We start from the raw sequence: 14065 nt of genomic DNA on the forward strand, positions 1-14065 counted from the left end.
TATTGCCTTGGAGCTTGGAATGTTACATCCATGAATCAAGGTAGAAGGGATGTGGGCAGATGAGATAACCATCTTAAACACTGACATTCTAGGAAGCAGTGAGCTAACATGGACAGGGATGAGTGAATTTAATTGAGAAGATTATTATATTTACTACTATGGGCAAGAATCCCTTAGAAGAAATGGATAACCCTCATAGTCAACAAAAAAGTCCAAAATGCAGTACTTGGGTACAGTCTCAAAAATGACAGAATGATATTGGTTTGTTTCCAAGGCAAACCATTCAGTATCACAATAATCCAAGTAGATGTCCTGACCACTACTGCTGAAGAAGCTGAAGTCAAATAGTTCAGTGAAGACAAGACCTTCTAGAACTAATACTAAAAAAAGGTGTCCGTTTCATAATAGGGGTTTGAATGCAAAAGTAGGAAGTCAAGAGATACCAGGAGTTACAGGGAATTTTGGCCATGGAGCACAAAATGAAGCAGAGCACAGGCTAACAGAATTTTGCCAGGAGAACACACTGGTCATGGCAAACACCCTCTTCCAACAACACAAGAGAAGACTCTACACATGAACTTCACCAGATGGTCAACACCAAAATCAGATTGATTATATTCTTTGCAGCCAAAGATGGAGAAGCTCTATACAGTCAGCAAAAACAAGACCACAAGGTAACTGTGGCTCAGATCATGAGCTGCTGCTGCTACTGCTGCTAAGTCACTTCAGTCATGTCTGACTCTGTGCGACCCCAGAGATGGCAGCCCACCAGGCTCCCCTATCCCTGGGATTCTCCAGGCAAGAACACTGGAGTGGGTTGCCATTCCTTCTCCAATGCATGAAAGTGAAAGTGAAGTCGCTCAGTCGTGTCTGTTCCTAGCGACCCCACAGACTGGAGCCTACCAGGCTCCTATGTCCTTGGGACTTACCAGGCTCCTATGTCCATGGGATTTACCAGGCAAGAGTACTGGAGTGGGTTGCCATTGCCTTCTCTGCAGATCATGAGCTACTTATTGCAAAATTCAGACTTAAATTGAAGAAAGTAGGAAAAATAGCTATAGAGTGGAGATACAAAGAGATTCAAGGGATTGGATCTGATAGAGTGCCTGAAAAACTATGGATGGATGTTCATAACAGTGTACAGGAACTGTACACTATGTACTATATATACATAACAGTGTACATAACAGCAGTGACCAAAATCATCCCCAAGAAAAAGAAATGCAAGAAGGCAAAATGGTTGTCTGAGGAGACCTGAAAAATAGCTGAGAAAAGAAGAGAAATGAAAGGCAAAGGAGAAAGGGAAAGATATACTCAATTGAATGCAGAGTTCCAAAGAATAGCAAGGAGAGGAAAGACTCTTAAGTGAACAATGTAAAGAAGTAGAGAAATACAACAGAATGGGAAAGACTAGAGATCTCATCAAGAAAATTAGAGATATCAAGGGAATATTTCATGCAAAAATGGGCACAATAAAGGATAGAAACAGTAAGGACCTAACGGAAGCAGAAGAGATTAGGAGATGGCAAGAATACAGAGAAAAACTGTAGAAAAATGTCTTAATGACCCTGATAACCAGTATGGTGTGATAAATCATCTAGAGGCAGACATCCAGTGAAATCAACTGGGCATTAGAAAGCATTGCTGTGAACAAAGCTAGTGGAAGTGATGGAATCCCAGCTGACTTATTTCAAATCCTAAAAGATAATGCTGTTAAAGTGTTGCACTCAATATGCCAGCAAATTTGGAAGACTCAGCAGTGACCACAGGAATGGAAAAGGCCAGTTTTCATTCTAATCCCAAAGAAGGACAATGCCCAAGAATGTTCAAACTACCATACAGTTGCACTCATTTCATATGCTAGCAAGATAATGCTCAATCCTTCAAGATAGGCTTCAACAGTATAAGAACAAAGAACTTCCACATGTACAAGCTGGATTTAGAAAAGGCAGAAGAGATCAAATTGCCTCCATTGATCAATTTACCTCTTGATCTCTTGAGATCAAATTGCCAACATACAATGTATTATAGAAAAAGCAAGAGAATTCCATAAAAACATGTACTTCTGGTTCACTGACTACACTAAAGACTTTGACTTTATTGATTGGAACTTGGAATGTTACATCACAACAAAATGTGTTAAGATACTTAAAGAGAAGGGAATACTAGGCCACTTTACCTGCCTCTTGAGAAGCTTGTATGCAGGTCAAGAAGCAACAGATAGAACCAGACGTGGGACATCAGACTTGTTCAAAGTTGGGAAAGAAGTATGTCAAGGCTCTATATTATCACCATGCTTTTTAAATTTATATGCAGAGTACATTATGCAAAATGCTAGGCTGAATGAATCAAAGCTGGAATCAAGCTTCCCAGGAGAAATATCAACAACCTCAGATATGCAGATGACATCATCCTAATGGCAGAAAGCTAAGAGAAACTAAAAAGAGCTTCTTGGTGAAAGTGAAAAAGGAGAATGAAAAATCCAGCTTAAAACTCAGTATTCAAAAAACTAAAATCATGACATCCAGTCGCATCATTTCATGGCAAATAGATGAGGGAAAATGGAAACAGTGACAGATTTTATTTTATTGGGCTCCAGAACACTGTGGACAGTGACTACAGCCATGAAATAAAAAGAAGCTTGCTGCTTAGGAGCAAAGCTATGACAGACCTAGACAGTGTATAAAAAATCAGAGACACCATTTGCTATCAGAATCCACATAGTCAAAGCTACGGTTTTTCCAGTAGTCATATATGGATGCGAGTTTGATCATAAAGAATGTTGAGGGCCGAAGAATTGGTGGTTTCACACTGTGACACTGGAGAAGACTCTTGAGAGTCCCTTGGACAGCAGTTCAGTTCAGTTCAGTCGCTCAGTCGTGTCCGACTCTTTGCGACCCCATGGACTGCATCACGCCAGGCCTCCCTGTCCATCACCAACTCCTGGAGTCCACCCAAACCCATGTCCATTGAGTCCGTGATGCCATCCAGCCATCTCATTCTCTGTTGTCCCCTTCTCCTCCTGCCCTCAATCTTTCCCAGCATCAGAGTATTTTCCAATGAGTCAGCTCTTCACATGATGTGGCCAAAGTATTGGAGTTTCAGCTTCAACATCAGTCCTTCCATTGAACACTCAGGACTGATTACCTTTAGGATGAACTGGTTGGATCTCCTTGCAGTCCAAGGGACTCTCAAGAGTCTTCTCCAACACCACAGTTCAAAAGCATCAATTCTTCAGTGCTCAGCTTTCTTTATAGTCCAACTCTCACATCCATACATGACTACTGGAAAAACCACAGATTTGACTAGACAGACCTTGCTGGCAAAGTAATGTCTGTACTTTGTAATATGCTGTCTATGTTGGTCATAACTTTTCTTCCAAGGAGCAAGCATCTTTTAATTTCATGACTGCAGTCATCATCTGCAGTGATTCTGGAGCCCTCCTCCCCCTCCCCAAAATAAAGTCTGTCATTGTTTCCACTGTTTCCCCATCTATTGGCCATGAAGTGATGGGACCAAATGCCATGATCTTAGTTTTCTGAATGCTGAGCTTTAAGCCAACTTTTTCACTCTCCTTTTCACTTTCATCAAGAGGCTCTTTAGTTCTTTTTTGCTTTCTGCTATAAGGGTGGTGTCATCTGCATATCTGAGGTTATTGATATTTCTCCTGGCAATCTTGATTCCAGCTTGTGCTTGATCCAGCCCAGCGTTTCTCATGATGTACTCTGCATATAAGTTAAATAAGCAAGATGACAATATGCAGCCTTGGTGTACTCCATTCCCTATTTGGAAACAGTCTGTTCCATGTCCAGTTCTAACTGTTGCTTCTTGACCTGCATACAGATTTCTCAGGAAGCAGGTAAGGTGGTTTCGTATTCCCATATCTTTAAGAATTATCCACAATCTTTTGTGATCCACGCAGTCAAAGGCTTTGGCGTAGTCAATAAAGCAGGAGTAGATGATTTTCTGGAACTCTCTTGCTTTTTTGATGATCCAATGGATGTTGGCAATTTGATCTCTGGTTCCTCTGCCTTTTCTAAAACCAATTGAACATCTGGAAATTCACAGTGCATGTACTGTTGAAGCCTGGCTTGGAGAATTTTGAGCGTTACTTTACTAGCGTGTGAGATGAGTGCAATTGTGCAGTAGTTTGAACATTTTTTGGCATAACCTTTTTTTGGGATTGGAATGAAAACTGACTTTCTCAAGTCCTGTAGCCACTGCTGAGTTTCCAAATTTGTTGGCATATTGACTGTAGTGCTTTCCCAGCATCATCTTTTAGGATTTGAAATAGCTCAGCTGGAATTCCATCACCTCCACTAGCTTTGTTCATAGTGATGCTTCCTAAGGCCCATTTGACTTTGCATTCCAGAATGTCTGGCTCTAGGTAAGTGATCATACCATCATGATTATCTGGATCATGAAGATCTTTTTAGTGTAGTTCTTCTGTGTATTTTTGCCACCTCTTCTTAATATCTTCTGCTTCTGTTAGGTCCATACCATTTCTGGCCTTTATCGAGCCTATCTTTGCATGAAATGTTCCCTTGGTATCTCTAATTTTCTTGAAGAGATCTCTAGTCTTTCCCATTCTGTTGTTTTCCTCTATTTCATTGCATTGATTGCTGAGGAAGTCTTTCTTATCTCTCCTTGCTATTCTTTGGAACTCTGCATTCAGATGGGCATATCTTTCCTCTTCTTCTTTACCTTTCACTTCTCTTCTTTACCTTTCACTTCTCTTCTTTTCACAGCGATTTGTAAGGCCTCCTCAGGCAAACATTTTGCCTTTTTGCATTTCTTTTCCTTGGGGATGGTCTTGATCTCTGCCTCCTGTACAATGTCAGGAATCTCTGTCCATAGTTCTTCATGCACTCTATCAGATCTAATCCCTTGACTCTGTTTTTCACTTCCACTGTATAATTGTAAGGGATTTGATCTAGGTCATACCTTAATGGTCTAGTGGTTTTCCCTACTTTCTTCAATTTAAGTCTGAATTTGGCAATAAGGAGTCCATGATGAGAGCCACAGTCAGCTCCTGATCTTGTTTTTGCTGACTGTATAGAGCTTCTCCATCTCTGGCTGCAAAGACTAAAATCAGTCTAATTTTGGTGTTGACCATCTGGAGATATCCGTGTGTCAAGTCTTCTTTTGTGTTGTTGGAAGAGGGTGTTTGCTATGACCAATGCATTGTCTTGGAAAAGCTCTGTTAGTCATTGCTCTGGTTCATTCTGTACTCCAAGGACAAATTTGCCTGTTATTCCAGGTATTTCTTGACTTTTAACTTTTGCCATCATAGTCAAAAAAGAGTCTAAAATGCAGTACTTGGATGCAGCCTCAAAAATGACAGAATGTTGTCTGTTTCCAAAGCAAACCATTCAATATCACAGTAATCCAAGCTATACCCTGACCAGTAATGCTGAAGAAGCTGACACTGTAAGTTCTATGAAGACCTATAAGGCAATTCTAGAACTAATAGCCAAAAATGATGCCCTTCTCATTATATGGGACTGGAAGGCAAAAGTAGAAAAGCAAAAGTTGTTAATACAGTCACATCAAAAAATGAACTGGCCACATCAACACACAAGAGACAATTCAGTAATAGAAGTAGTTATTTATTCAGACTCAAGTCGTGAACTACAGTTTATACAATATCAGCCTTTGGAGAGGATGAAAAAGAGGTACTCTTACTTTATGCAGGTTGCTCAACATGTATCTCACTTGTGTTTTTTGAAGACTTGCACCTTTTCTCAGAGTAGTGGAATGTTTTTCTAGATGAATGCTGCATCTTCATTATTCCTGCATTAACCTTTCTCCTTCTTTCATGCCTTGAAGTGAAGTGAAGTGAAAGTCACTCAGTCGTGTCCGACTCTTGGCAACCCCATGGGCTATCCAGTCCATGGAATTCTCCAGGCCAGAATACTGGAGTGAGTAGCCTTTCCCTTCTCCAGGGTATCTTCACAATCCAGAGATAGAACCCAGGTCTCCTGGATTGCAGGCAGATTCTTTCCCAGCTGAGCCACAAGGGAAGCCCAAGAATACTGGACTGGGTAGCCTATCCCTTCTCCAGTGGATCTTCCCAACCCAGGATTCAAACAGGGGTCTCCTGCATTGTAGGAAGATTCTTTGCTAACTGAGCTATCAGGGAAGCCCTGATATCATGAATTCCATGATAGCTTCATGCCTTGGGTCACCCCCAAATAGCACGATTTCAATACACCTTGACTGGTCAGGTTCCAGACATTCAGTTCTGTTTGTCTCCCTGATTAAAACTAAGAGGAAATTTAGATTTCTGCTGAAGAATGAGATTGTATCATGATAATGAAAGGAAATTACCCTGACTTATTGGCATCTAGGTGTGACTAAATTACTCCTGAATGTTGCTATGTTACAAAGGGTTGTATTTATTTTCCTTGTTATAAATAATATTTAAAATGTCTCCTTCTTTGCAATCTCTTGGTTGATGATAAGTTCCAGAAATAAGTGTCTAGCAAAGACAAAGAAGAGGAGTAAGAGGTAATATTAAAATTCATGCTAGCATAATTATTTTGAATAAAAATCTGCTGCTTAAAATTTCTTCTAATTCATCTTAGTTGTCTTTCACAAAAGTATTTTCATTCTAGGATGGAATCATTGCAGTATGAAAGAGTTTAAGATTCAAAACTTATTGTGTAATTTCATGCAAAGAACATTTTTGACAGAAATGTGTCTTCATTCCTTCTGTGATATAATGTAAGCACATGTTCATTCATAAATCTTATGAAAGACATCCGAAAAGAAGTCATCAAGTAAAAAGAGCCATATGCAGCTCAAATAACAAAGAAAATGAGAACATAAATTGATTTTGTTAATTGACATTTGTGGAGGCTGTTTCTAATGAATGATTGGAATGACTGTGAGATAGGCAGAAATACTGAAAAAATATTTTTAAAAATTCCTTTGCCTCTAAATTTTTGCTTGCCCATTTTCAAAGTAAATACCCTACCCTACCCCAAAATACAAGGACTATCTGAAATACTTTCTACAATTATTTATTTAATTTATATTTTATATATAATGGAATACTACTCAGCTATAAAAAAGAATGAAACAGTGCCATTTGTAGTAACATGGATAAACCTAGAGAAGACCATACTCAGTTCAGTTCAGTTCAGTCACTCAGTCATGTCCAACTCTTTGCGACCCCATGAATCGCAGCACACCAGGCCTCCCTGTCCATCACCAACTCCTGGAGTTCACTCAGACTCACGTCCATTGAGTCAGTGATGCCATCCAGCCATCTCATCCTCTGTTGTCCCCTTCTCCTCTTGCCTCCCTCCCAGCATCAGAGTCTTTTCCAATGAGTCAACTCTTCGCATGAGGTGGCCAAAGTACTGGAGTTTCAGCTTTAGCATCATTCCTTCCAAAGAAATCCCAGGGCTGATCTCCTTCAGAATGGCCTGGTTGGATCTCCTTGCAGTTCAAGGGACTCTCAAGAGTCTTCTCCAACACCACAGTTCAAAAGCATCAATTCTTCGGCGCTCAGCCTTCTTCACAGTCCAACTCTCACATCCATACCTGACCACTGGAAAAACCATAGCCTTGACTACATGGACCTTTGCTGGCAAAGTAATGTCTCTGTTTTTCAATATGCTATCTAGGTTGGTCATAACTTTCCTTCCAAGGAGTAAGCGTCTTTTAATTTCATGGCTGCAATCTCCATCTGCAGTGATTTTGGAGCCCCCCAAAATAATACTGTTACCACTGTTTCCACTGTTTCCCCATCTATTTCCTATGAAGTGATGGGACCAGATGCCATGATCTTCATTTTCTGAATGTTGAGCTTTAAGCCAACTTTTCCACTCTCCTCTTTCACTTTCATCAAGTGGCTCTTTAGTTCTTCTTCACTTTCTGCCATAAGGGTGGTGTCATCTGCATATCTGAGGTTATTGATATTTTTCCCAGCAATGTTGATTCCAGCTTGCGCTTCCTCCAGCCCAGCGTTTCTCATGATGTACTCTGCAAAGAAGTTAAATAAGGAGGGTGACAATATACAGCCTTGACATATTCCTTTTCCTATTTGGAACCAGTCTGTTGTTTCATGTCCAGTTCTAACTGTTGCTTCCTGACCTGCATACAGGTTTCTCAAGATACATATTACTATATTTAAAATAGTTAACCAAGAACATACTGCTATATAGTACAAGGGAAAGAATATGAAAAGTGTATATATATATATATAATATATATACAAACACACACACGTAACTGAATCACGTTGCCGTACACCTGAAACTAACATAGCATTGTAAATCAACTACACTCTGATATAAAATAAAAATTAGATTAAAAAATCAAAGAAGCTAGTTTATTTTTAAACATTAACATACATTTCTGTTGTTGAAGTAAAATGATGCAACTACTTTAGAAAAGAATTTTGTAATGTCTTACAAAGTTAAGCAGACATTTACCATGCAATGCTGCGGACTACACACCTACTGGGTATTTCACTCAAGTGAACTCAAATATATGCCCACATACTTTTGTTCCTAATAGCAAAAATATCTGGATACTACCCAATGACTGTCAAAAGGTGAATGGATAAACAGATTATTGTTTATGAACACAATGAAGATCCTACCCAGAAAGAGAGTGGCTTTTTAATTTATTATTATTATTATTATTATTATTATTTTTACTTTACAATATTGTATTGGTTTTGCCATACATCAACATGCATCTGCCATGGGTGTACACATGTTCCCCATCCTGAACCCCCCTCCCGCCCAACTCCCCATACGATCCCTCTGGGTCATCCCAGTTCTCCAGTCCCAAGCTTCCTGTATCCTGCATCGAACCTGGACTGGCAATTTGTTTCTTATATGATAGTGGTGTTATCTTTAAAATATTATGCTACTGAAATAATCTAGATACAAAAAGTATAGGTTATTTGATCCCATCTCTCAGAAATTTTATAAAATATAAATTAAATCAATAATTGTAGAAAGTACTTCAGATAGTCCTTGTATCCTGGGGTGGAGTAGGGTAGTGTATCTACTTTGAAAATGTGCAAGCAAAAAATTAGAGGCAAAGGAATTTATCTGTTTGTGTGTATTTGTGGACACAATGATAGTACATTTGTCCAAACTGAGTTATACATATTAAAATACTTCCCATTCATGTAAATATTACTTCTATAAAGTTAATATGAAAAAAGATAATGTAATTAATGCACTAGCTTATGGTATATAGGCAATAAATTGTATTTATTTTTGCCTTTGATAAATAATAGTGATTGGGACTTTTATTTCCAGAAAATGAAGTATACATATCTTTCCTTATTCCCCTTCATAAGTACAGTTTAAAACTTTGACATTATATATTATGAAAAATATAAGAAGATACTGAAAGGTAAAGACATTAATGCAGACCTGCCAAAGACCTTGGAACATCAGAGACCTTGGAACCTCCACAGGAGTGGATTTTCTGTTTTTTCTTTTCTTTCTTTTCTTTTTTTTTTTTTTTTTAAGACTGGGTGCTGGAGAAGGATCAAACAACTTAGCTGCATAATATGTGAAGTAAAAACTGATAGAAATATTAAAATATCTTTCCTGCTTAGAGGTTTCTTTGTAGCTATTCTTTTAGGGTAGTTTTGTAGATGATAATCTCCAGGCTGAGATGATTTCATTGGAGAATTGTAACAAATATATGAAGAAAAATTAGCATGTATTCTGTACAATCTTTTCTGCAGAGGTCCCCACCTCCAGAAACTAATGACTGATGATCTGAGGTGGAGCTGATGTAATAATAATAGAAATAAAGTGCATAATAAATATAAGTGCACTTGAATCTTCCTAAAACCGTCGCCTGACCCTGGTCTGTGGAAAAACTTTCTCCCACAAAACCAGCCAAAAATGTTGGAAACCATTGTGAGAATAATCCTCAGTTCGCATGGTTAGTGTGTATTAGTCACTCAGTCGTGTCCAAGTCTTTGTGACCCTGTGGACTGTAGACAGCCAGGCTCCTCTGGGCCTGGGATTCTCCAGGCAAGAACACTGGAGTGGAATGCCATTCCCTTCTCCAGAGCCACATGGTTAAACTGAACTTTTCTGAAGATAATTGCAGACTTAACTATAGTTGTAAGAAATAGAGCAAAGAGGTTAGTATACTATTTATATGCAACTTTTGCCATGGTGAAGTGAAGTGAAGTGAAAGTTGCTCAATTGTGTCTGACTCTTTTCGACCCCATGGACTATACAGTCCATGGAATGCTCCAGGCCAGGATACTGGAGTGGGTAGCCTTTCCCTTCTCCAGGGGATCTTCCCAACCCAGGGATCAAACCCAGGTCTCCTGCATTGCAGGAGAATTCTTTACCAGCTGAGCCACAAGGCTCAAAATCTTATAAAACTATAGTATATTATCACAACAAGGAAATTGACATTGATTAAGAAAATATACACTTTCATCACCACACATATTCTTCTTATTTTCTTCTAGATCCAAATCCACTCTCCTCTCCCAGTGCTCTCCCTAACTCCAGGAAACCACTGATTTGCTTTTCATTTTTATAATTTTGTTATTTCATACATATCATATAACTGTATCATATAATATCTGAACTTTTGAGATCAACTTTTGTTTTTCAGTATAATGCCCTTGAGATCAATTCAAGTTTTTATATATCAATAACTTGCTTCTTTTTTTTTTTTTTTTTGCATAGCTCTTCATGGTCTGATGTATCACAATTTGTTTAGTTATAAACCTACTGTAGGCTAGTTTGAAGTTTGGGGCTGTTATGGAAAAGCTGCTATGAACTTTCATGTATAGTTTTTTTTTTTGGTACTAATAATATTTAACATGAAATCTACCCTTTTAACAAATCATTTAGTGTACAATATGGTCTTGTTAAATATAACCATAAGGGTATTCTAGAGGCTCTCTAGAACTTTTTCATCATTTATAGCTGAAACATTATATTCATTAAATAGCAACTCCTCATTTCCCTTTCTCCCATTCCCTGGCAACCACTATTCTGCTCTACATCTATGAGTTTGACTATTTTAGCTATAAGTGAAATCATAGAGTATTTCTCCTTCTGTGACTGTGTTATTTCACTTAGCATAATGTCTTCCAGGCTTGCCTAATAGCGTCACATTTTGCAAATATCCTTCACTTTGAAGGCCGAATAAAATTTCATTGCATGTAATATGCCACATTTATTGTACATTCATCCATTGATAGATATTTAATTTGTTTGTGCATCTTGGCTATTTTGAGTAACGCTGCAATTAACGTAGGGGTGCAAGTAGATCTTCAAGATTATGATTTCAGTTCTTTTGGGTAATTACCTAGTCAGAGGATGACACAGATTTTTACTTTTTTGAGGAACTTCCATACTGTTTTCCATAATGGCAGTACCATTCTACATTCCCAGAAACCAGGTACAGTCGTTTCCCTTTTCTCCTCATCCTTGCCAACACTTGTTACCTTTTGTCTTTTTGACATATGAATTTTTCTGATCAGTTATTGTATTCTTCAACTCCAAGATGTCTATTTGGGGGAGGGTGTGTTGATGTATAATTTGTTAAAATTTAACTTTGTTTATGATTTGTTCTTACCTCATGGAGCATCTTTAGGATGTTTATTTTGAATTCTCTGTTAGATTTATTTTATATATTCTTATCATTAAAATAAATTTCAGGAGATTTATTTGGATCGTTTTGGGTGGACATTTTCCCTTGGTTTTTATTTCCTTTGACTCTTTTCTTGGGCTTCCCAGATCTCTCAGTGATAAAGAATCTGCCTTCCAATGAATAAGATTAAGTTTCAATCCCTGGGTCAGGAAGATTCCCTGGAGGAGGAAACGGCAACCTGCTTCAGTGTTCTTGCCTGGAAAATCCCATGGACAGGGGAGCCTGGTGGGCTACAGTTCACAGGGCCACAGTGAGTCGGACACAACTGAGAAACTAAGCACACTCACACTTAGCACACTTCATCTTGTTTCTGCACACTAGATAAATAGATCTTCTCCCCATATTCATACCCTGGGCTCATATGGGAGAAAAACTTCATTAATCAGCTTGTCCAGAGATTTGGGGAGCTTTCAAACCTTTGTGCTTGTCCAGTGACCACTTTTTGATTATAGTATCCTCCAGGCATCAAAAGTATGCCACTTCCTATCAGCCCTCTAAGGTGAGTGAGGCTGAAGACGGTTCCTCTGGAAAAGCTGGGTCACCACTCTGTCCTGCTCTTCCTCCCCAGGGAAAATCTGGGAGCTGGGAGTTTCATTGGTTTGCTCTGTGCTGAGCCAGCTGGAGGGACTATGGCAACAGATAATTCAAACAACCATCTTTCTTCTCACTGGCCCCCAACGTAGAAAGAGTATGCTGGATCCTACAAATATTCTAAAAGGCAAGACAGAAGTCAGTGTTTTGGCCAGCCCACAGAAAATTTCAGGCATCACATGCAGAGTCAACTTCTTTCCTCCCCAAGGAGAAGAAAGCAGCTGCTTGATCTGTAGTGAGCCAGAAGACAGTGTGTAACTTAAGGCCAGCCCAAACTGCCACATTTTTTCTGACTGGTTTCCAGGCATCTAGTGTTTGCCAGGTCCTGTACATGCTCTGAGACAGGCAAGACAGAAGCCAGTTTTCTGTGGGACACCTTGCGAAAGTTGGAGCACTGAGTGGTCCGATATTTTTGTGTCCCCAGAGAGAAACTGCGGTCTGGTGGATTTCCTGCTGGTCATATATGATGCTGCGCAGGGGGAAGAATTGTAGTGAGAGGCTACTTTGAATTTCTCTTCCGACTACTATGTGGCTGATTTTACACTCCCCCAGAGAATAGGAGCTTCTCAACTAGTTTCCAGATTTCTCTCAAAGGGAATTTGATTATGTTTTGTTTTTGAAACCGTTTGTAGTATTAGATGATTATAACTTTTTCCTTTGCAATCGTCAGATTTCAGAAACTTTAAAGGAGGAAGACACTTTATTGTGTTTATTCATATTATTACTATTTTTAGTGTTCCTTTTTCTTTCCTTTTGTTTCAAGATTTCTTCTTTTATCATTTTGCTTCTCCTCAGAGAACTTCCTTTAGCCAGCCTTCAAGACTAGGTCTGATAGTGAAAAATTAATTTAATATTATTTTGCCTGAGAATGTCTTTATTTCCCCTTTCATTGCTGACAGATAGTTAGATAGTTTTACCAGAAACAGAATTGACAATTGCCATTTGTTTTGTTTTCCCCAGTTCTTGAAATACACTGATCTGCTTCCTTCTGACCTCTATGGTTTAAGATTTAAAAAAAAAAAAAAATCTGTTTCCATTTGTATTACTGTTCCCTATAGGTAAGATACTGTTTTTCTCTGGATGTTTTTAAGTTTTGTTATGAATTTGTGTGTTTGTTTGCCCTACCTGATGTTCTCTCAGCTTCTTTAATTTGTGTATATCTTGTACCAAATTTGGGAAACGTCTAATATTCTTTGAATACTTTTTCAGCTCCATTCTCTTTTTCATCTCCTGGACCTCCAGTGATAGGAAGCTTTGTCTATATATATATTTATTTTCAGTCAACTTTTTGTCTGTAATTCAGGTTGGATCAACTGTATTGCTTTACTTCAAGTTTACTGATTATATCCACTGTCATATCCACTCTATTTTTGTATCCTTATAGTAAGATTTTTCATTTTTCCTTTCTATTGTTTGAGTTTTCAACTATATAATTTCTTTGGTTCTCGTTTCAAACATCTGTTTATTTGCTGAGATTTTATGTTGATTGTTGTCATTTCAAGTGACTTTAACATTGCTTGTTGAATCATTTTATACTTGTTTAAACATCCTTGTCTGGTAACTCCAACATCTGGTTTATATTTTTGAATTATGGGTAACTTTCAGTTTTAAGTTGGCAAACTGGTCATTTTGTCTATTGTGTTGGAGACTCTGGGCATTATTTAAGTGTTTTATTTCAGCTGGTAATAACTTTGTTTAGGTTTAGCACACAGGTTAATTTTCTAGGTTTTTATTCCAATGACAGTTTAAGTTTTTTTTTTTTTTTTATTGAATTTCTTTTTTTTTTAATTTAATTTAATTTTTATTT

This window comes from Bos indicus x Bos taurus, chromosome 29 (assembly GCF_003369695.1).
Source record: "Bos indicus x Bos taurus breed Angus x Brahman F1 hybrid chromosome 29, Bos_hybrid_MaternalHap_v2.0, whole genome shotgun sequence".
In the NCBI taxonomy this organism is placed as follows: Eukaryota; Metazoa; Chordata; class Mammalia; order Artiodactyla; family Bovidae; genus Bos; species Bos indicus x Bos taurus.